Source organism: Prionailurus viverrinus, chromosome A2 (assembly GCF_022837055.1).
Source record: "Prionailurus viverrinus isolate Anna chromosome A2, UM_Priviv_1.0, whole genome shotgun sequence".
Taxonomy (NCBI): domain Eukaryota; kingdom Metazoa; phylum Chordata; class Mammalia; order Carnivora; family Felidae; genus Prionailurus; species Prionailurus viverrinus.
The window spans coordinates 23,358,399-23,383,559 of record NC_062562.1 but is presented as its reverse complement, the minus strand read 5'-3'; the positions used below and the strand labels follow the sequence as shown (position 1 = coordinate 23,383,559).

The window sequence follows — 25,161 nt, the reverse complement described above, 5'->3', positions numbered from 1 at the left end:
CAGCACTGTTATGTGTGGAGCTCTTAAATTAACAATGCAACTCTAGAAGTGGTCCCATCTGTTTATTAGGGCACTATGAATGTGGTAAATGCATCTGAGGCAGTTGACTCTGGTGTGAAGAATGGATTTCTGAGCCAAATTGCCTGAATTGAAATACTAATTCTACCTTTTACCACCTGTGGGATCTTGGGACAATTACTAGACCTCTATGTCTTTACCTTTCTCACATATAAAATAGGGGAGTGGTTACCTCCTCTAGTTATTGTGAAGACAAAATGACTTAATACACATTATTTAGAACAACGGTTCCTGGCAGGCAGTAAACTTTCAACCAGTGTTGGCATATGGCTTGAATAGTGGCCCCTGAATGGTATATCTCCTTGAAACCTCAGAATATGACTTTATTTGGGATAAGAGTTTTTGCAGGTGTAGTTAAGGTAAATGTCCCAAGATGAGACCATTCTGAGTCAGGGTGGACCCTTAATCCAATGACTGGTGCTCTTAGAAAAGGAGAAGAGGCACTGGGTAGAAGATCATGTGAAGATGGAGGCAGAAATTGGAGTGATGCATCTACAAGAAATGTCAAAAGACTTCTAGCCGTCACAAAAAAATGGGAGATAAGGAACGAAATGGATTCTTTCTCAGAGTCTCCACAAGAATCCATCCTGCTGATGTCTTGATTTCAGACTTCTGGCCTCCTGAACTGGGAGAGAATAAATTTCTATTGTTGTAAGCCACCACAAAAGTAATTTGTTATGGCAGCCCTAGGAAACAAATACAGTTGGTTGTTGGTATTATTACTGCCATTGTCTTCAAGATGAAGAGTAAGTCGTTGGTTATCTGGACAGTCCTGGTGTTTGTTGACACTTCGATAAAGGCAGCCAGAATCTCAGGCTGCCGAGAGGCACTATTATCTCTGATGGTGGTGAGTGACTGGTCACTGGGCTCCTTTTCTTTCTCAGCTATTGGCTCTCAGAATGGTTAAATTTGAAATAACCAGAATGCACAACATAAAGAGGAGAGACCCAGATCATCACTGAGATAGAAATAGAATGATTGACAGTAGAAAGGACAACGCACCTTTCTGGTTTATATACCAACTCTTATTTCATCAGAATTTGAGAGAAGGCAAGAAGTTGAATCTAGGCAAAGTGAGCTCTGGGACAAAAATAAAAAATGTGTAAAGACGATGTATTCCCAGGGGGACAGCAACTGAGAGACCACAGACCCATGGGGTGGATGCTTAAGCTAGCCTAAAGCAAACTGAAAGTTTTATAACCTGAGAATACATTGACTACATTCTTATTTGGAAAACTGGATTTTAGGAGCCAGTGCTTCCTGCATGTTCAGACTGGTCCAGGTCCATATACATTTATATAGGAACTGAACCTTGAGTCAGATGGCAGTCCAGAGCTCCCACCTCAGATCTGTCATTACTGCATGGTCTCTGGAAAGTTACTTAACCTCTTGGCCTCAGTTTTGGCCACCCAGAAAATGGGAGTGATTGCTCCTACCACTCATACTCACCCAGCAATGATCCTGGCACACAGCAGGTGCTCATAGCTTTTTTTTTTTTTTAACTTCTTTTCTAAGTGCCTAAGATGTGGAAAACTCTGTGCTAGGTGCTTCAGGGAATAAAAAGATAAGCAAAAAAAAAAAAAAAATGAATCCACTCACAAAAGCTCCACATTGTAGTAAAAAAGACCTGGGCACACTTAGAAGAGTGAATATTAATGAAAAAAGGCAATCTCTTTTGGTTGGTTTGGCTTCCCAAACTGGGGGATGAGCAAGAGTATCATAAAGGAGATCCAATTTGATCTGAATTTTGAAATAGAATTTCCATAATCAGAGAAAGGGTAGGAGCATTTGCTTCTTAGTGGACAGTATGACCCATGTCATAGAAATATAAACCTAGGTGGTAAGTGTAGAGGATGGTGGTGAGTGTAGAGAATTATTGAAGGCTCAGGATGAAAAGGGTTGAGCATAGGAGAAGTGAGGCTGGAAGTGCAATTTTGGGGCCAGAGGGAAATGTGGGATACTTTTAACAGCACAATAGGAGGGGCCTCTGTGGTATAAAGATGAATCAGAGTCACAGTTACAGAAACACAGGTGCAAGTTAGGAGGCTGGAGGGATGATCCAGGTGAGAGCCTCGTGATGGAGATGGGGCCTCGACGAGGCAAAGAAGAGGGGAGGGGAGAGACACACAGAAAAGATGGGTCATTTCTATGCCAGGCTCATTTCTATTTAACACCAAAGAGGCAGCCTGAACTTCACCAGCTGCTTGCTCTATTTACACAACCTTTAGTACAGGTGGCTACTGTATTGAGAAATTAAATGGGCTCCTGTGAACTGAGTTACCTTCATCCCTTGACACACAAGGAACCTCTTGAATCGAGTGTGCTGGGCATTGATAGGCTCAATAGACTTTGGATATCCATGGATAATCTGAATAAAAACATAATGATATCACCTTCTTTTAATATCCATTGCAAAAAAATGGAATTTAAATAATTCAAATGGTATAAGAGTAAAAATTGTTACTTGTAGGTAAAACAATTGGTATTAAGTTTTATATTGTCAACATTAGACCCAAATGTTGTTATCAGATTTTGCTAAAAGGCCATCCTTCCTACTTCTCCATTTTTGCCTATTCTCTGTAATGTTTCTCACTGTCCTCTGATGTGAATTGTTTCTCTCTCTATATATATATATCTCCATCATATTCTTTAGTCTTAAAACTGTTTTTAAAAAGTTTCTTTTAATGTTTATTTATTTTTTAGAGAGACAGAGTGTGAGTGGGGGAAGGAGCGTAGAGAGAGGGAGACACAGAATGTGAAGCAGGCCACACAGAATCTGTGCTGACGCTCAGAGCCTGATGTGGGACTTGAATTCATGAACCGCAAGATCATGACCTGAGCCAAAGTCAGATGTTTAACCAACTGAGCCACCCAGGCGCCCCAGCCTCAAAAATGTTTTAGATGGAAGGTTGCAATAATCTTTTAACTTTGCTTTTGGTGTTATAACTGATATTTTGGATTCATGTATTTTTTTTTAAATCTTCTTAAAATTGATATATAACATACATGCCTGAAAGTGCACAAATCGTATGACTTCTGCTTGGTAAGTTTTCACAAAGTAAACACACCCATGTAAACTAGCACCCAGATAAAAAACTAGCATATCTTGGGTACTCCAGAAATCTTCCATTCCCTCCCAGTCATTATTTCTCTCAAAGGTGACTATTCTGATTTCTAACACTAGATTAATTTTGCCTGGTTTTGAATTATATGTTAATGAAGTCATGAAGTATGCATTCTTTTCCTTTTTTGTGTGCAACATTTTATTTATGAGATTCACCCATATAGTTTTGTATACTTGTAACCAATTCTCATTCCCTTTGAATATTCCCTTGCTTGAGTATAAAATGTTTTTATCCATTCTGCTTTTCATTCACACTTTTCACAATAGTCCCCAAATGGAAATGTCCCAAATGTCCTATGCTGTTTCCACTTGGGGACTATTGGGAACAGTGTGACTTGTGTTTTGGTGAACATCTGCACACATTTCTTTTGCTTATATTCCCAGGAGTAGAAATTATGGTAGGAGGTATATTCCAAAGTGATGGAAGAGAGTATGTACCATGTTTTGCATGAAGGTGGACTATGGTGCTGTGCATTTTTATATTTCTGGGGGAATATATCTGTATTTGGTTTATGAAAGGAATTGAAAAATGTTCATTTACTTTGGCATGGTTTCCTTTATTAGCTTTTATCTGAGAAGTCACAAGTTATTCTATAGGTAATATGGTCTGAAGTAAATTGAGTGTAAATGTACAATCCTTGCCCCATTCCAATTTACCAAGCCCAGAGGAAAACATTTGTTATCCTATATTTTTACAATACTTCATTGTGATATGATGAGGCTTCAAGCTTTAAGAAAAGGAAATTGGGAGGAAAGAACTAATATGATCCAGTGCGATTTTAAGGTAACAACTAGAATCCTTAGCTAAGGAAGGAACCTACAGGTCTGGCGTGAAGTATTGGGTCCGCATATTTAGAAGTGTGATTAAGGGAATAAAGAAACTTGTGCTTTTCAAAATTAGAAGTCCTTCTCCCAAACATTCCACATTTAAAGCATAATATTCTAAGGCATCAGAAAGAAGCGGCAAGCCATATTTGAGCCAGCCAAACTTGACTACATTTTCTAGATTTCAAGTCTGTGGCAATAAATTACACTTTTGATCTCTTCATGAATTTACACCATGTGGCAGTTGGAGGAGGTGTTTCTAGAAAAGTTCATTGCAATGAAATAAAATCCTCCTTTCAATCAATATAATTTGATATCTTTGTCCTAATTATCAATCTTGTATGACCTAATGTGTTAGTTAGGTTTCAGATTAGGCTGCTATAACAAAGAGATCCTAAAATCCAGTGGCTCAAATAAGATAGACGTTTACTTCTTCCTTGAATCAAAGTCTGTGTAGGTCACCTAGGACTGCCTTGGTGGTTTGACAGTGAAAGAGAGCCAGGCTTCTTCGCTCTTATTGCTTTTATCTTACTGCCATCCTCAGCACATAACACTTTTCATTTTGTGGTTCACGTGGCTGGCTGCTCCAGCTCCCTCTATCCAGTGTGTGCCCTACCCACCAGAAGAGGGTACAGGAGACAGGGCAAGAACATATCCCTTTCCTTTAAGGGTACAGTGTGGATGCTGCATTTATCAGTATGGCACTCATCTCCTTGGCCAAAACTTAGTCATGTGGCCGCATCCAGTTTGTAGGGAGCCTGGAAAATGTACTCTCTGAGCTGAAGGCTACAGGCCAGCTAAAATTCCATAACTATAGGAGGGGAGAATAGATATTGAAGAACAACTGCAGCCCTTTGTGGGTTTGGAGATTTTATAAGTATATCAGATATTTTTATTCATGGACTCTGACTTCTTCATCTCTCTTACCTCTTGTCTTTCTTGCTTGTTTTCCTTCTTGCATAGAACTCATCTCTTAAATCTTTTCAACTCACTTTTGACCCATGGTAGTTCCTTGTTAATAAGGTCAGAAAACCTGTGATCCTACATGTTATTTCTCAAATCTTAATTTGGGAAAACAGACTTTTTTGTTGTTGCTGTTTTGTTTTACCCACTATACGTGTTAATTTTTCTGAAGTAATTGGGATGGTTCTAGAATCCTGAATGTAAATACCCTGGTAAAGTTGAGCTTAAAAAAAAAAGCCCATCCCAATTCCTAGCAACCTATATATAACCAGAACACATGTAAGTATGTGTTAGACAAGGAAATAATAGTTATCAGTCTCCACTGAATTATAAAGGAAAAATAATTAGTTAACCTTGAGATAGCAGGGGTGCTGGACAGCTGAATAGCAGAGCCCCTCCACTCTTCAAGAGGGCTGGCAGCTTGGAATGCATTGTCTTCAGAGATCAGGATTGCTGAGCATTTATTTTGTATCCCTGAAACAGGACACCCACATTCTTTTGTAAGCTTGTCCCAGCTCATCTGCAGCCCTTCAACACCTCTGAGCCACTTGTGGTCACCTTAGAGGGTGTAATTTTCTGGCAGACAGATTTTGAGCATCTCATTCGGAGAGTCAGAAGTCTTCCAGCTCTAGAGTTAGCTAACCTGAGTTTGACTTCCAATTTCACCACTACTCATCTGTTGGGTGGCTTTATGCAAATTTATTCATCTCCTTCTGAGCTTCTATTGCCTCCATTTTTTAACATGAGGAAATTTTGCTAGTAGTCTTGAGTTAACTCACTTCATTAATTTATGCAACAGTTTTTGGTTATGTGAACAGAGGGAGGTTGAACACAGATTCCATCTGTGCTGACTAGGGAGGCCAGAAAGTACACATTTAGTTAGCATAGGTTTGGTCAGTCTAGAATGATTATTATGTCTCTGGCAGGATATTTCCAACAAGGGATGCACTATGATGAAGCTGTGAAGAGTTCAAGCTCTGAAGGCAAACAGATCTAGAATGGAGCCCAGGTCTATGTGACCTTCTCTGAGTCTGTTTCCTGATGGTATTGTCACTAAGATCATTGACTCTAGAACAAATCCCAGCTCTACCTCTTTCTAATTTTGTGACTTTAGGAATATGATGTAACCTCTCTGTGTCTCAGACTCCCTTTAATAGTACCAGCCTTGGAGTACTTGTTGGGATGAGCACTGGATGTTAGATGTAAGTGATGAATCACAAATTCTCTTCCTGAGACTAATACTACACTATATGCTAACTAATTTGAATTTAACGTTTATTTATTTTTGGGACAGAGAGAGACAGAGCATGAATGGGGGAGGGGCAGAGAGAGAGGGAGACACAGAATCGGAAATAGGCTCCAGGCTCTGAGCCATCAGCCCAGAGCCTGACGCGGGGCTCGAACTCCCGGACCGCGAGATCGTGACCTGGCTGAAGTCGGACGCTCAACCGACTGCGCCACCCAGGCGCCCCGCTTAGCTTCCGAGATCAGACTGAATTTAAATTAAAAAAATAGTAACTGCCTTAGAGTTTTCAAAAGAAGTAATATAATACATGAAAAGCATTTTAATGTGGCACTTGGAACATAGTAAATGATTAGTAAGAGGTAGCTGCTATGTTGTTTTGGTCATTGCCAGATTTTTTTTTAAGTTTATTTTGAGAGAGAGCGCATGTGCAGAAGTGGAGGAGGGGAAGAAAGAGAGAGAGAGACAAAATCCCAAGCAGGCTCCATGCTGTCAGTGCAGAGCCAAATGCAGGGCTCAATCCCACAAACTGTATGATCATGACCTGAGCTGAGATAAAGAGTCATACACTCAACTGACTGAGCCACCCAAGTGCCCCACAAATTTTTTTTAATTTAGGAATTTATTAAAGTTTAAACAGCTTTATTTAGGTATGACTGACATACAATAAGCTGCACTTAATGTATAAAACTTGATAACTTTTGGAATATGGATGCATATTCCACTAAGTCAAGGTATTATGCATATCCATTACTTCCCCAAATTTCTTCATGCCTCTTTGTAATCCATTCCTCCTTTCTCTCTATAATCCCTCTACCCCACACTCTAGTCAAGCACTGATCTACTTTGTCTTGCTATAGATTTGTCTGCAATTTCTAGAATTTCATATGAATGGAATCTTTCTTGACTTGCTTCTTCTCACTCATCCATGTTATATAAAACAATAGGTCATTGCTTGTTACTGCTGACTAGTATGCCAGTTATCTTGGTATATTATTTATCCATTCACCTATTGTTGGATATTTGGGTTGTTTCCAGTTTGGGGCTATTATAAAGAGACTGTGTTCATTCCTGTTTAAGTCTTTGCATTCAGAAATATTTCTTTTTCTCTTGTGTTAATACCTAAGATAAATGGCTAGGTCATACATATGGCAGTGTATATCTGACGTTTTGAGAAATTGCCAGCTGTTTTCCAAAGTGTTTGTACCATTTTGCTTTCCCACCATCAGCATATGAGAATTTCAGTTCCTTCAAATCTTCACCAACACTTGATATGGTCAGTCTTTTTAATTTAGCCATTCTAATTAGTATGTAGTGGTATCTCATTATGACTTTAATTTGCCTTTACTTAATGACTAGTGAAGTTGAGCATTTTTCCATGTGCATATTTGCCACCTGTGTAGATTCTTTGGTAAAGTCTTTGTTTAGATTTTTTTTTTCCATCTTGTGTTGGGTTGTTTCTTTTCTTTTCTTTTCTTTTCTTTTCTTTTCTTTTCTTTTCTTTTCTTTTCTTTTAATTTTGTGGTTTTGTTTTTTGTTTTGTTTTGTTTTGTTTTGTTTTGTTTTTTGAGACAGAGAGAGACAGAGCATGGGCAGGGGAGGGGCAGAGAGAGAGGGAGACACAGAATCTGAAGCAGGCTCCAGGTTCTGAGCTGTCAGCACAGAGCCCCATGCAGGGCTCAAACTCATGAACCACGAGATCATGACCTGAGCCAATGTTGGACGCTTAACTGACTGAACCACCCAGGCACCCCTGGGTTGTTTGTTTTCTTATTTTTGAGTTTTGAGAGTTCTTTATATATTCTACATTTGGCTGGTTTATTATATATGTGATTTATAAATATTTTCTTCCAGTGTGACGATTGTCTTCTTATTCTCTTAATATCTTTTGAAGAGCACATGTTCTTACTTTTTAAGAAATCTAATATAGCAAATGTTTTTTCTTGTATTAATTGTGGTATGGCTAAGAAATCTTAACCTAACTTAAGGGCACACATATTTTTCTCCTAGACATTTTATAGTTTAAGGTTTCACATTTAGGTCTATTAGCCATTTGGAGTTAATTTTGAATATGGTGTGAGGTTTGAATCAAAGTTGGGTTTTGTTTTTGGTTTTGTTTATGCTTTTTGTATAGGTATACCAAATTGTTCCAGAATCATTTGTTGAAAGTACTATCTTTTTCCACTGAGTTGTCTTTTCACTTGTTCAATATCAACTAACTATAAATGTGTAGACCTGTTTTTGGATTCTATACTCTATTCTGTCCTATTGATCTATGTATCTATGTCAATGCCAGTATTACACTGTCTCACTTACTATAACTTTATAATAAAGTGTTGAAATCCAATAGGGTAAGTTTTCCATCTTTGTTTTTCTTTTTCAAAATTGTTTGGCTATTCTAGGTCCATGTGAAGTTTAGAACCAACTTGTCAATTTTGGGGTGTCTTGGTGGCTCAGTCAGTTAAGCTTCCGACTCTTGATATCAACTTGGGTCATGATCTCATGGTTGCAAGATCAAGCATCCTGTTGGGCTCCATGCTGAGTGTGGAACCTGCTTGGGATTCTGTCTCTCCCTTTCTCTCCTTCCCTCTACTGCTTGCTCTCTCTCTTTCAAAATAAATAAATAAACATTTTTTAAAAATTTTAAAAAGAACCAACTTGTCATTTTTTACAAATGTATCTGCTTGAATTTGGTTGAGATTGGGCTGAATCTCTAGATTAATATGGGGAAAATTGACATCGTCACAATATGGAGCCTTCTGATCCATAAACAGAGTATATCTCTCCATCTATTAAGGTTTTCAGTGTTTCTTAGCAATATTTTGTAGTTTTCAGTGGAAAATCTTGCACATTTCTTTGCTAGATTTATTCCTAAGTATTTCAAATTTGTTATTTTGTTGTATAAGTTTAATTTTAATTTATGATTGTACATTGCTAGGGTATAGAAATATAATTTATTATATATTTTATACATTGTTCTTGTCTGTAAAAACTTGCTAAACTCACTATTACTATTAGTTATATTAGGTTTTTTAAATTTTTTAATGTTTATTTTTGAGAGAGAGAGAGACAAAGTGCAAGCAGGAAGGGACAGAGAGAGAGGGAGACACAGTATCAGAAACAGGCTCCAGGCTTTGAGCTGTCATCACAGAGCATGATGTAGGGCTCAAACTCACAAACCATGAGATCATGACCTGAACTGAAGTCAGCCACTTAACTAACTGAGTCACCCACGTGCCCCTAGTTGTTTTTTTGTTTTTTTTTAACATTCTCTAGGATTTTCTATGGAAATGATCATGTCATCTATGAAAAAAGGTAATTCTATTTCTTTCCTTAAATCTAGATGTTTTAAATTTTCTTTTTCTTCCCTTATTGCACTAACTAAAGCCTAAAGTAAAAACAGACATTTTTGTCTTCTTTTTGATCCTGGACACTGATCATATCATTTTTCTTTTTTAAGTCTGTTAATATGGTTAAAAATATTGATAAAATTCTGTTTGGGTTAATTTAAAATTCTAAGAAAATAAAACCTCTTTATTCCTTGGATAAACCTCACTTGACTATGATGTATTTACCTTTTTATGTATTGTTGAATTTAATTTCTGAAATTTTTAAAATAACTTTTGTATTTATGTCCTTGAAGGATATTGGTCTATAGATTTTTTTGGAATTGTTTTGTTTCGTTTTGATTGTAGAGTATTTCTAACCTCATTGAATGAGTTGGGAATTAGTGACTTAAATTCAATTTTCTTGAAGAGTTTGTGTGCAGTGGTCATATTTTTTCTTGGGTATTTGGTAGAATTCTCCAGGGAAACCATTTGGGCCTAGAGCATTTATTGTAGGAAGATGTTTAACTACATATTCAGTTCTTACAGGTTGCATAGGGTTGTCTGTTGCTTCATGAATAAGTGAATTTGTTCATTTTCATCTGTGTTGTCAAAATTTTTGTCATTATGTTGTTTATAATATTTTCCTTCCCTTTGACATCAGTGCAACATATAGTGATATCATTTCTACCATGATGATAGATGATAATTTGTTTTTCTCTCTCTATATTTTTTTCTAATTAATCTGGTGAGAGATTTATCAATTTTATAGACCCTCTTAAAGAATTAATTTTTCTGTAGTGTGTTTGTGTTTAGTATTCCATTGATACTCACTCTGATCTTTGTTATTTCCCTTTCTTAAATTACTTTGGGTTTAATTTTTTCTTTTTGTAGTTTTGTAAGGTACAAACTTAAATCATTCGTTTGAGACCTTTTTAATTTTTAATGTAGGCATTTAGTGCTATAAATTGTCTTTTTTTCATTCCAAGTTTTTATTTAAATTTCAGTTAGTTAATATTAGTTTTAGGTGTAGAATTTATATAAATTTCCCTCTAACTACAACTTTAGCTGAATCTGAATTTGATTTGTTGTATTTTAGTTTTCATTCAAATGCTTTCTAATTTTCCTTTTAATTTCATCTTTCACCCCTGGATTATTTAAGTGCCTTATTTAGTTTCCATACACTTGGGGATTTTTAAAGATATCTTTATGTTATTGATTTCTATTGATTTTCAGTTGTAATCAGAGAACATAATTTATAGTAATTCAATCCTTTAGATTTATCAAGACTTATTTTATGTCCCAGATTATGTGGTATCTTAGTAAATGTTTCACATGCTCTTGAAAAGAGCATATTTTCTGTAATTATTGGTGGGAGTACTCTAAAAATGTCATTTAGGTTAAGTTGGTGGTTAGTGTTGTTCAAGTCTCTGTGTCCTTAGAGATTTTCTGTCTACTTGGTTCTATCAATTATTGAGAAGGGTATTGAAATCCCCAATTCTAATTGTGAATTTGCCAGTTTCTTCTTGCAGATCTGTTCATTTTTTCCTTTATTTACTTTTAAATTCTGCTAATAGGAGCATAAGCATTTAGGATTGTTATATCCTCTTTGTTAAATGACCACTTTATTATTATGGAATGACTCTCACCATTCCTGCTAATATTTTTTGTTCTGGAATCAACTTTAGAATTAACATAACCACTCTGATTTTCTTTTGATTAGTATTAACACCATATATGTTTTCCCAACTTTTTACTTCCTTTCTATTTGTGTCTTTATACTTACAGTGGGTTACTTGTAGGCAACATATATTTGGGACTAGGATTTTCATCCAATATGAAAATCACTTCCTTTTAGTTGGTGGTATTTAGACCAAATACATTTAATGTGATTATTTGTTATGTTTAGTTTAAATGTATCTTGCTATTTGTTTTCTGTTTGCCCCATCATTTCTTTAATCCCTCTTTTCTGCCTTCTTTTGGATTTAGGATTTTTAATTGATTCACTTTTATCTTCTTTGTTAGCTTATTCACTATAACTCTTTATTTTGTTATTTTTGGTGGTGGTCTTTTAGAATTTATAATATATATCTTTAACTTATCACAATCTACCTTCAAATGATATTATACCATTTCATGTACAGTATAAGAATTTTACAGCATTAAAATATTTCCATTTTTTCCTCCTAGTTTTTGTGCTTTTGCTATATACATTTTATTTCTATTTTTGCAATAAACCCCACAATACAGGACACCTGGGTGGCTCAGTCATTAGGCGTCTAGCTTTGGCTCAGGTCACGAACTTGTGGTTTGTGAATTTCAGCCCCTGTCAGGCTCTCTGCTGCCAGTGCAGAGCCAGCCCATTTTGGATCCTCTGTCTCCTCCCTCTCTGCCCTCCCCCAGTTGTGTGCACATTCTCTCTCTCTCAAACATTACAGAATAAATTTAAAAACCCTATAATACATTTTTTATTATGTTTGCTTCAAATAGTAGATTATCTTTTTAAAAAATTTTTTTAATGTTTATTTATTTTTGAGAGACAAATAGAATCGAGTTGGGGAGAGGCAGAGACAGGGAGACACAGAATCCAAAGCAGAGCCCTATGTGGGGTTTGAACTCGCGGACCATGAGATCATGACCTGAACAGAAGTCAGACACTTAACCAACTGAGCCACCCAGGCATCCCATCAAATGGTAGATTATCTTTTAGAGAGATTTAATAATAAGAAAAAAGCTCTTTCTATTTGCTCATGTAGTTAACATTTTTGATGCTCTTAATTCCTTTTTGTAAGTTAAAATATTCATCGGATATAATATTCCTTGTTCTTATAGACTGTAACTTTTTGGGTAGATCAAGTCTGATGAATTCTTTAATCTTTTGTTTATATGAAGAAGTCTTTATTTCACCTTTGTTTTTAAAGGTACCTTTTCTAGATGTAGAATTGTAGGTTGACTGATTTTTTTTTCATTAGTCCTGTAATGATGTTGCTCCACTATGTTCTAACTTGCATTGTTTCTGAGACAAAAATCTTCTGTCATCTTTATTTTTGTTTTCTGTGTATAATGTGTCTTTGTTTTCTTCTGGCTATTTTTAAGATACCTCATTATCATTAGGTTCAGGTAGTTTGATTATGATATGCCTTGCTTTAGTTTTCTTCACGTTCTTTGTACTTTGTGTGTGTGTTTGGCACACTTTTTCGATCTGTGGGTTTATAGTTTTGTTGCTATTTTAAGCTACCTTCATGACTGGCAAGATATATTTAAGAGATCACTTAGATTATTAATTTCTTTTTTGAGTGAGCTTTAGTAGTCTGTTTCTTTCAAGATATTGGTTCATTTTATCAATATTTTCAGATTTTTGGACATAAAATTGTAGTTTAATACTCCCTATTAATGTTTTAGGATTCATAGTGATGGTCTGTTTTTTTCCCTGATATAGGTAACTTCTGTCTAGTTTCTTTTTTTTTTTCTTAGTCAGTATGCCTGGAGGCTTATCTACTTTAGTGATCTTTTAAAGAATATATTTTTTTGTTTCATTGATTTCTTTTTGCATTTTTTCTGGCTTTAATTTCATTGGTTTGAAATTTTTTCACCTTTTTGTCTAATAAAGCATATATTATCATAAAGTTCTCTCTAATCATTGCATCATCTGCATTCTATATGTTTTTGTTTTATTTTCATTTTCTTTCAATTCAAAATATTTTCTAATATCCTTTGTGACTCTCTCTTTAACCCATAGGTTATATAGAGGTATGTTATTTAATTTTCAAATATTGATGACTTTCCCAGATAGCTTTCTGTTATAGATATCCAGTTTCACTCTATTATGCTTTAAAAAGTGCTTTTCATTATCTTTATTCTTTTAAATTTCTTAAGATTTATTGTACTATAGAATATGATCTATTTGGGCGAATGTTTGATTTGGACTTGATAAGAATGTGTAGTCTACTGTTATTGAGTGAGGTGTTCTTTAAATGTCACGTAAGCCGAATTTTTTTGGTTAATAATATTACACAGATCTCATATACCATTATTGATTTTCTGTCTATTCCATTGATTACTCTGAGAAGAATGTTGAAGTCCAGGTAGAATGATTCGTTCACCTTCAGCTCCGTCAGTTTTTGCTTGATATATCTCGAAGTTCTGTTATTAAGTACTCAAATGTTTAATTTTGTTTTAACCTCTTATTATTATATAATGACCTTTTATTGCCAGGAATTTTTGTTATTCTTGGTAATATTCTTTGTCTGGAAATTGAATTTTTCTGATATTAATGCAGCCATTGCAGTTTGTTTCAGTTGTTGCATGATATGTCTTTCTCATTCTTATTACTTTTAATATATGTATATCTGTGTATTTAAGTTGAGTTTCTTATAGATAGTATATAGTAGGATCTTGATTTTTAATCCATAATAAAAGTTTCTGTATTTTAATTAATGTTTGAATTATTTACTTAATTATAATTATTGATGCAATTAGATTTAAGTTTACCATTATGTATTTCCTATTTGCCTTATTTTTGTTTTTCTGCTTCTCCATTAGGCCTTCTTTTAGATTATTTGATATTTTTAAATGTCTTTATTTATTTTTGAGACAGAGAGAGACAGAGCATGAGTGGGGGAGGGGCAGAGAGAGGGGGAGACACAGAATCTGAAGCGGGCTCCAGGCTCTGAGCTGTCAGCACAGAGCCCAATGAAGGGCTTGAACTCACAGAGTGTGAGATCATGACCTGAGCTGAAGTTGGATACTTGACCAACTGAGCCACCCAGGCACCCCTGATATATTTTAATATTTAAGTTTAATTTACCTATTGGCTTTTTTACTATATCTCTTTAATTTTTGAATTATTGCTCTAGAGGGTACAATATATATACCTAACCTTTCACAATCTACTTTGAGTTATTATTTTACCATATCAAGTATAGTGGAGAAACCTTACAACTATTTCCTTTTACAACTTTCCATTTACAGGTTATATTTGTGAGATGTGTTACATACATACATTGAAAACTCCAGACAGCATTATTTTTGCATTTGACAGTGATACATATTTTAAAGGCCCAAAGAAGAGAAAACATCTATTGTATTTTTCAGTTACTTCTCATTGCTGTTGAACTTCCTTTTAGTCTGCATTTCTGGGTTTCCTTCTGGTTTTATTAAACCTCTTCCTGAGCACCTATTTTTTTTATTATTATTTAATGAATATTTTAGAGAAGGTCTGATGTTAATTCTCTGCATTTGTCTTTATCATAGAATGCCTTCCTCTTCATTCCTGAAGAATATATAGAATGTATAGAATATATATAGAATATATTCTATAGCTATAGATATAGCTGTAGTATTCTAGACTGACAAGTTTTTCCTGTCAGGACTTTAAAGGACATGTTTGACTCTCTTCTGGTCTCCATGATTCCTGAGGAGACATGTACAATCATTCCATTAATTGTTCACCTCTAAGTAACATGCCAGTTTTCTCTAGTGCTTTTTGAGACTGTTTTTCTTTTTTTCAGTCTTTGGTTTTTAGCAGTTTGATTTTGATGTAGCTGCCATTGGTTTTCCTGAAGTTTATCGTGTTGATAAATTGTAAATTTGTATATTTTACAATGTTTAAGAAGTTTCAGCAATTTTGGGGGGGAGCAAATCTTTTTTCACCATTAAACTCTTTTTCTTTTTTGGGGACTCCAGTGGCACAAATATTAAGCATTTCTGTATTGTTCCACAGGTCCATGAGGCTTTGTTTATATTTTGTTAAACTTTTTCTTTCCTTTTCTTTGGATCAGATGATGTTTATTGATTTACCTTTAAGTTTCCTGACTCTTTCCTTGGTCATTTCCATTCTGCCATTGAAACATCCATGATTTTTAATTTCAGATATCTTATTTTTATATTTCTATCTCTGCTGAGAATTTTTATTTTTCCACCTATTTTAAGTGTATTAACATTTATTTTATGGAGCATAGTTGTAATAGTTGCTTTAAGGTTTTTGTCTCAATAATCTGGGTCATATTGAAGTTGACATCTATTGGTTAGCTTTTTCTTTGCAAATTGGTCACATTTTCCTATTTTCTGTGTGTCAAGTATCCTGAACATTTTGAATATTATGAAGTTTAGACTCTGGGTCCTGCTAAAATCCTCTGGAGAATATTGGGGGGTTTTATTTGCTTGGTTGCTTGGTTGTTTTTTTGGGTTTTTTGATTTTTTTGGTTTTTGGTTTTTTTGTTTGTTTGTCTTGTTTTTTGCTTAGCAGGCAGTCATTCTAGTTAGGTTCACACTGCAAGTTCCGTTTCACCTTCTGTGAGTGATGCTTCCAATGTCAGTTCAGTTTTCAAAGCCTTTAGGTCTGTCCTTCATGTGCACAGCTTAAGGATAAGCCTGGTCGTTTTACAGGTAAATACACAGATATATGGAATTTTCTTCTTCAACTTTTTCCTCTCCAAGTTTCCCTCCACATTTTCCCTCCAGCTTGCAGGGCCCTTCTTCTCATTCTTCTGATTAGGAGATTAGAAAGATGGGATTTCTCTTTGGACACCCACTGTTCCAGCTGTTACAGCGCGTCTCTGCAATATGATCCACCTTGAGACAAAACTGGAAGAGAAAGAAGGGAAGGTAAATGGAGATTTCCCTATACTCCTTGGATCTTAGAGACCTCTTTCCCCATTTCTATGGCCAGAAAGACAAGATTTCTTTCAGAGTTCTAGTAGTATGGGTTGCTACTGACATATCACTTTCAGGGTCCTCAGGTAGTTGCTTTTATATTTTGTTAGAGTGTTTAGTTGTAATTAGTGAGAGAGATAGGCTGTAGTGGGCTATTTCATCTTGGCCAGCAATGAAGTCGCTGGGAATTATTTAATGGGTTAAGTGTTGCCCACCATTATGAAGTATTCCCCTTGCTCTTTAAAAGTTAAGTTGAGGGGCGCCTGGGTGGCGCAGTCGGTTAAGCGTCCGACTTCAGCCAGGTCACGATCTCGCGGTCCGTGAGTTCGAGCCCCGCGTCGGGCTCTGGGCTTGATGGCTCAGAGCCTGGAGCCTGTTTCCGATTCTGTGTCTCCCTCTCTCTCTGCCCCTCCCCCGTTCATGCTCTGTCTCTCTCTGTCCCAAAAATAAATAAACGTTGAAAAAAAAAAAAAAAATTAAAAGTTAAGTTGAGAATTTATTCTTTCCTGACTCTTATTGCTTAAGTGATTTTTCTAAACAGTCACAGTTGGTAGCACAACTGTGATCTAAGCTGAATGTTTAAAATGGCTGACAACTTTCCAGCTGGTTTTAATCGGTTTGTCCACAGCAATGGATGTACTGAACACAGGCAATGTCGTATGGCTTCCACCGTTGCTTCTGAGTGGAACAGGTTTGTAAACATCACGAATGACAGTCTCTCATGAGGAGCTCTGCATTTATCATGAATTCTCGAACTTTCTACTGGCACAAGTTCTTATTCTTGATCCATGAGCCATACAGCTCCCATTGATTCCTAGCATTTCTCACAAGTTTAAGCCCAAGCTTTGTCGGTGTGAGGGATGGAAAAGATGTACAATTCATAGGGACCCATGTACCATGGGAGAGGTAGTATTGTACTTCAGAGATCTCTTCTCATTATATGGGAATGGCTATATTAAAACAACAACTTGATTTACATTATCCCCAAGATTTTTCCATGACAGATTGACTGATTAAATTTGTATAGTGATTATTCAGTCACTATCTTTACCCACATTTGCAATGGCATTTATGAATAATTAAATATAGCATTTCAAGAAGCAAGGTGGGGGTTAATTATGACCATGTGACTATTTATCTTTTTTTTTCCACATGAAGGGAATGAATAAAATACTGGAATAGGGCCAGGAATGCTCCTTACTCAAGAGGAATTGTTGCAGAGGAGTCCAGAACAATTAGACCGTGTTACTTCTTTTTGTTAAGGTAGTCATCTGGGGTCATAGCTAATGTAAAGGAGGGCATTGTCAGTAACAAGTAAAGTGAGGCTGTTGTTAAAATGAAACAGGCTGTGCTTTGCTCTGTGACCTCTCACTACAACCAGCTCTTCCATGATAGCCATTGGCGCCAAGGAAAATCGGGCAGAAGAGTTGGAACCCTTCCCAGTCCAGAATATGCCTTACCAGCCCTTCTATTTGAAAGCTATTTTAAATCTTTTTGGAACTATCCAAGTGGTTAGTGATAAAGTAAAAAAATACATACATTGCTTATAGATATATAAGTTTAATAAAGACTTTCTACAGAATGAACAAAGGACAGAGAAAACTGAAACATAAATCAGGAATCATGGACTTGTTAATGCAACATAGTTTATGAAACTTTCTGGGCCTCAGTTTCAGCTCTTTGTGTAATAGGGAGGAAGGGTATATCTAATAGAGCAAATAACGAATTGAAAATGATTATTGAACAATGATCAGTGTCACACTTTGTGCTATGTGCATTATATGGATTCTCTTATTTAACCTTATAATAACTATAATATACATACTGTTAATATTCCCTTTCTTCAGGTGAGGGAATTGAGGCTTAGAGAAGTTATCTGATTTGCCAAAGTCAGATAGTTTGGCTTCAAATTATTCTGCCTAGACTCTGATAGACTCTTGACAACTGTAACTACTTATGTGGAGGTCAGCTGGAGCCCTAATTCTGATTATTTTGTGGTGGCTTCATGGAGCACTGCGTTTACTGTCATTTTGAGGTCCATACTAGCTAAGTGCACTAGAATAGTCCCTGATGGATAATTGATGCCTGCCATGGCACAGGAGGGCAAAAGGAAGACACATATGCCCAGTGTTTGCCATTCACACCAGGTAGTTACTGAGGGCCCTTCCAACAAAAACACTAAACCAAATAGTTAATGATACCAACAAATATGGCAGTTTTTCAGTTTCTGTAATTTTAAATTAACTTTGGGACTTTGTAATGTCACCATAGATAAAATACTAGTTTTCCAGAGAAGAGCTCTTCTCTTTAAAATATCTTTTGATAAGTTATCACAGGACTAAATTACCACAGGACTAACAGAAACATTATACATATATACCAGTCCTAATATAAAAAAAAAATTCAGAAGTAACTATGTTAGTCAGAAAAACCCCAGTATTATGTGATCTCAAATAATAATTATTAAGTATTTTTTAGTTAAATGTTGTTTTCTGAAGAATAATGATATTTTTAAGTTGTTATACAAATACATACACACATATACATAAACACTTTGTGGCAAATTAAGTCTGGGAAAATTTGTAGATTATATCCTACTCTTGGAGGTTTAGAGGTTCAGAATATAATCATTACATAAAGAAATGTGACAAATTTTACATTGTATTTCCCAATAATTTTGACCTTGGAACCATTTTATTTGTTAATAACTATTAAAATTCTGTGAGGAATCATTGTCAGACTTTAAGAAATGCCAACCCAAGACCCACATAGATAAGTAGGAGTAGTTTTCAGGATTACTCCTATGACTTGGCATGGACTTGAATTTGTGACATTAAGAGCTAAGCAGCCCTCCTCACAGCTTGAAATGAGGACACAAGGAAGAACTCTCTGGGTGAAGTTGTCAACTATAAATGTAATTTCAATTGAAAGTTACTAAGATAAGTCCTAATAATAAACAAATGGTGGTTTTGGCAGAGACCTCAAGCCAGTGATAAATCACCATAAAATAGTGATGATTAAAGGAAAGAGAGAATTATTTGTTTTACCTAAAACAGAAAATAAAATTGAATTAGCATGTTTGATAATTCCTTGGAGAAAAATCTCAAAACTTATCTCAATAGCTAACCACATTTAGTCAAGAACAGCTTTGGTATACCCATTCAATGTTCATTTAAAAATTAGAAAGGGGCCCACCAGGTAAACCAATACTTCTTACATTTTAGCATGCATTTGAGTGACATATAGGCTTATTAAAAAATGTGAGTCTCCCACATGCACTGAAATTTTGATTAGCAGGTGTGGGTTGTGGCTCAGGATTCCATACCTTTACAACACTTTAAGAAGCACTGATGCAAACCATGTAATAATAATAGAAATGATAAAAGTATTGTGGGAGCTCTCAGAATAATATAAATGATTATTTATTTTAAATAATCATTCCACCCAGACTGATTTTTGGCAAAATGTCAAAAAATGCATTGCCCTTTATGTTGTTTGGAGCCAGCTAATGCTTTAATAACATATAGATCCCCAAATAGATAAATGCTCAAACATATAGGAGTTTGTTTCTTACTCATACAGAATTTTATTTTTGCTCCTGTAAACAGCCCAAGGAGTGTCCAAGTTAACAAGGGTCTCTGCTCCCATATAATCATTCTGGGACGCAGGATGATGAAGGTTGGCCATCTTCAACTTATGACTTCTAACATCACTTGGATGCTAAGCCAAATGGTGGAAGGGGAGAGAGCCTGGAGAATCATGAAAAGTGTTATGGGCTGAATTGTGTTCCCTGCTCCCAATTCATATGTTGAAGTTCTAACCCCCAGGACCTCAGGATATGGCCATATTTGGAAATAGAACCTTTAAAAAGATTATTAAGTTAAACAAGGACCTTGGGTTGGCCATAACCCAATATGACTGGTGCCTTTATAAAAAGAGAAAATTTGGATATACAGAAAGACATTAAGGATGTGTGTGCAAAGAGAAAAGACCATGTGAAGGCACAGCAAGAATGTGCCAAGAAGAGAGGCCTTAGGAGAAACCAAACCTGCCAACATCTTGATCTTAGACTTACAGTTTCCTTAACTGAGAAAATAAATTTCTGTTGTTTAAGCCACACAGTCTGTGGCATTTTGTTATGGCAGACCTAGCAAACTAATACAAGTAGGAGTTTAAAGGTTGGCATGACATTATTTTCATTCACACTTCATTAACTAGAAGTCAGTCATATGGCTCCCTAAGTGCAGTGGAGTCTGGAGAATACAACCCAGCTACATGCCAGGAAGATCAAGTGAGTTTAGTAAGTACTGTCTGTGACACATTTTGCCTCTTCTTTTGCATTTGGACCACTCATCTGTGAATCTAGAGAAAGCTTCTCAATTCTGCTAGACCAAATCATCAGCATCCTTGTCCAACCCTATCAAAGCTCTTCCTTTGGTGGGAGGTGAGTAGATGGGTACCAGCAAAGGCAAAGGTAGGAAATATCTGCAGAATCAGGGACAGCTTCTGTCTCATGGGCCTGAACCTACCATACATTATTGTTGGAAGGAGGAAAGACTGGAAAGAAGAAAGCAAGACAGATGGAACCAGGAACACTAAGAGTAGCAACCATTTACATGGTCCAGAGCCCAAAATGGAAGGATTGTTTGTTTCAATAGCAAGTCTGTTAGCTTCAACATTATTAAGTGAGGAGAGTTTTTCCAATTTTTAATTTAAGAAAAAGAACATGAATTCTAGGGGTATAGCTTGACGAATTTTAAGCAAACTCAACTTACCTGTGAAACCAGCAACCAGTTAATGAAATACAAGACCAGCACCGCATCAGCAGCAGCCTCTTATACCTTTCCAATCATTACACTCCAAGTTCTATCCAGACTTTGAGCCTCATAGATTAGTTTTGCCTGCTAAACTTTATATAAATGAGATCATACAATATGTACTTCTTTGTGTCCATCTCTTTAACTCAACATTATGTTATGGGATTCATCCATGTTGTGCGTATCCAGTCTATTAATTAATGCGTTCTTGTTGTGTAGTATTTCATTGCATGACTAGATCATATTTCATGTGTCCATTCTTTTCTTGATAGGCATTTAGACAGTTTCCAATTTGAGACAATTACAAACAATGCTGGTATTTGTAGTATGTTTCCTTTGTGAGTATATATGTATATTTCTCTTGGAAGTAAAAGTCATAGATATACATACTTACAGCTTTAGTACATAGTGCAAAACAATTTTCCAAAGTGATTGTACCAAAATATTTTACTTTTTGTTCCATATACTGCTCTTCTTTTCTGTACTACTCTCCAAAAATTCTTCCTGCTGCATGCCTATGAACCTGTTGCTGATCCCTAAGACCTGAATCTATCCAACTTCCTGTAGAAGGCATCATTTAGACCATGTGCCTTCTCTGTCAATGTTTGCCTGTTATTCTCATTCTCTTAGGTCCTTTTTAACTTTAAATAAAATCAGTTCCAAATTACTTATGAAACATTCCACTAGTTAGTACACTACAGCTGACAGAAGCTCAATGCAAAGTAGTTTAAGTCAGAAAGGGAATTAATTGGTCCTCATACCTGAGAGAAGCTGGAGAGACACAGTACTCCAGCACAGTCATCAAGGCCCTTTTCCTCCTATAGTCTGTCTTCCCCCTGTATAGTAGCTTTCTTGTCTCCTGTTAGGGATGGGTTTTCTCCATGCAGTGGGTAGCAGTAGTCCCAAATTTGCATTACCTCTTACTGGGCACTTCTTGGGTTTTAGACATACCTCTGAACCAACCATTTGTTGTGCCAGTGAGGGGGTGGGGCATGCACTATGAATGACACAGGATGGGTAAAATGCCCAGCATGAGGCAGGGAGAAGTAGGATCCATGTTTGAGATGTTATGAAGACAACAGGGCATGATAAGGCCATTTGCCAGTGTGAAGGGTACTGGGCCAGCAAAGACAAGAGCTGTCCATTACAAAGTCAGCCAGTGCTTCCTCTGTGAGGATATTGGCATTTCCAAAAAGTATCACATGTAGTCCAGCTTTAATGATGGAAATTTAAGGTCCTGGAGCAGTGTGCGAACTCTCTCACTTCAAATCACTCAGATGGGTGACTGCTGATGGCCAGCTTTCTCATGAAGGCCATCTCAATTATAATGAGATGTCTCATTAAAATGGACCCAGTTTTGGTCTACTAACTCAGCACAAAGAGGCCAAGTGACTTCTTTACATCTTTTAAAATGGAAATGAGAGGAAGTGCACAGTGCTTGACCTCATCAGTTTAGTAAAGATGATACTGGCAAAGCCATATTTGATTGGTGCAAGAAGGGAGGGAGGAAGGGGCTTGCCATGGAAAATCTGGGGTACTGTAACGGCTGTTAATAATTCCTGTGAGTCAAGAACTGTCTGACTGGTGGTAAGAGCCAGTGATGAGGATGAGGAAACAATTAAACTCACTGATAGGGGCACTCAGATATTACTTTCATTGCCATGCAATCCATGGTAAAGCAGAGCAATTTAACTAAAGAGATGTAACAAGTTTTAACTCTAATGGAGTGACTTGGAGATTATCTTGTAACAGTCTGAATTTCAGGAATGGGGCCCACATGTTACTTTATTTTAAATTCTTTGTGGAATAAATAAGGACCTTAAAAGACATTATTTTGGATGACTATCATCATACCATATTCAAATTTTCCTAAGTGACTGCCCTATGCCAAGTTCAAATCTCAGGGCATTTTAGAAAGGACAGCCAACATGTATTCTTGCATGGCTTTACATTAAGCCAATAGAATAAATGCCTAGCTATTTAATGAAATCAGTAAAGCAAGGCAGACTTTTATATAGTGGAAGTGTCCTTAACACTGTCTCAGAAAAGAAAATATATTTGAAGTTTTAAGTGAAGTCCTAAGAAACATCAAAGGAAAGATCCATTTCAAACCACCTCCATGTGCATGCTGGCAGCAGAGTGTGAAAGCATCCAAGTGTACATATTCCCTCTGTTCTGCCATTTGCTAGCTGTGTGGTCTTGGGCAAGTGCTGGACTTTCCTAAGCCTCAGCCTATGGAATTTACTTCAAAGAATTATTGTGAGATATTCTCCATCATCAGATAATCTCTTAATGGAACTTTGCATGGTGTGGGACACATGGAAGCTCTCAATATGTATTAGCTTATTACTATGTTCATAGATTTATAGCAAATCATAGGCTTGTCATGAGGATTGAATGATGGTCCCTGAGAAAAAGTTAGCATGCACACTGAGTCACCTCTCAGTGACCATTGAGTGGTCATTACAGATGACCATCAACCTCATCAAGAAACAATGGTTTGGTTTCTTTTCGTTCTGGTGCTCTCCCAAGTTTTGTTCATCCTTTTGGAAACATTACTGCTAATCTTCTGTTTCAGTCTGAGACACTCATCCCAACAATAGGTTAATATGTAATTATGTTTTTATTAAAATGTGCTTCAAGGGGTGCCTGGGTGGCTCAGTCAGTTAAGCATCTGACTTCGGCTCAGGTTATGATCTCATGGCTCATAAGTTCGAGCCCCGTGTCAGGTTTTGTGCTGACTGCTCGGAGCCTGGAGCCTGCTTTGGATTCTGTGTCTCTGTCTGTCTCTGCCCCTCCCCTGCTCATGCTCTGTCTCTGTCTCTCTCTTTCTCTCTCAAAAATAGATAAACATTACAAAAAATTTTTTTAATGTGCTTCAATAAGATGACAGAATACAGTTGGTCAGAATACAGTTGGTTCAGACCCAACAATACAGAATGGGTCAGTGGAATGTGGCTCAGCAGTCTTGGCTTCATCACTGAATCCAGAGATTCTTCAAGCTCCTTGACATGTATTGGTTGAGTTTCCCAGAATGCAACCACTCAGAATTACCCCTTTCATAGGCCACAGAGGTCAGGGAGCCAGGGTCTGTTTGGTTTTCAGATTTCAACGTGGGGACTAGTTTTTGACAGTCCCATAGAATGCCTGCTCTTATTGTTAAAGTAAGAAATACGCAAATGGGGACACAACATTCTTTAGTATAATCCCAGTGGTTGGTTGATATGGCTTCTCCCCATTTCTCATAAAGGGATTTGTTTTCAGAAGGCAAACTAATTTTCAAGGCTTGTCTTTCTCCTTTTTCTTCATACTAACTCTTGCTCTCCTTCCATGTCTCACTCCCTACCTCTCTCCTTTGCTCACTCTCTTTCCTTCCTTCTCTCTTGTTCATTCTCTCTTTTAATTTCCCCCACATTAATCAAGCAGCTAGGGAAAATTGTAGGTTATAAAACAGTTACCTGACATTTGTGCTGGACCACAGCACTCAATGAATATTCCTTGAATTGTTAAATGGATGAATAAATGGATGCACAAATGAATGATCTAGTAGTGTCTTGCAGAGCAAATTCTTAACTACCTGTTTCCATCTTCTCATTTGAAAGTGTTCTCATCTTGAGTAGCAAGCTAGGTAGTGCCCTGTAACCAGCCTGCCTGGCTTTGAGATCTGGTTCCACTCCTTACTAGTCTTGTCACCCTGGGCATGTTACTTTATCTCCCTGTGCCTCAGTTTATATTCTTTAAAATGGGTATAATAATTCTTTAAAGTGGTGTTTCAAGAGCATTGATTGAATACATATACAAACATTCACACACACACACACACACACACTTAGGATAACAGCTGGCCCAGTAAGCACTCAGTACTATTATTATTAAAATTTTGAATATTATAACTTTAAGTTTTAAGTATGTGAGCTCACACAAGATGATTTATATGAAAATTCTTTAAGTATAAAGCTTGTTGCAAAGTTAATAGAGACTTGTTTTTCTCACGGAGTTGATCTTCTTGATCTACGAAAGGTTAATTCTGTAACTCTGGTCCACTTCTGTGGAATTTTATGGAATTGCTCAATGTCCTCAGCCCGGAGCTTTTATCCTTTTTGTCTCAGAGAACCCCGAAGCCAACCCTCT

At 36.5% G+C, this 25,161-nt stretch overlaps 1 protein-coding gene across 1 annotated transcript in view; it reads left to right on the top strand.

Moving 5' to 3' along the window:
* Positions 1-25,161, top strand: part of ERC2 (ELKS/RAB6-interacting/CAST family member 2) — an 887,162-nt gene that overhangs the window by 561,689 nt on the left and 300,312 nt on the right. The window lies entirely within an intron of this gene.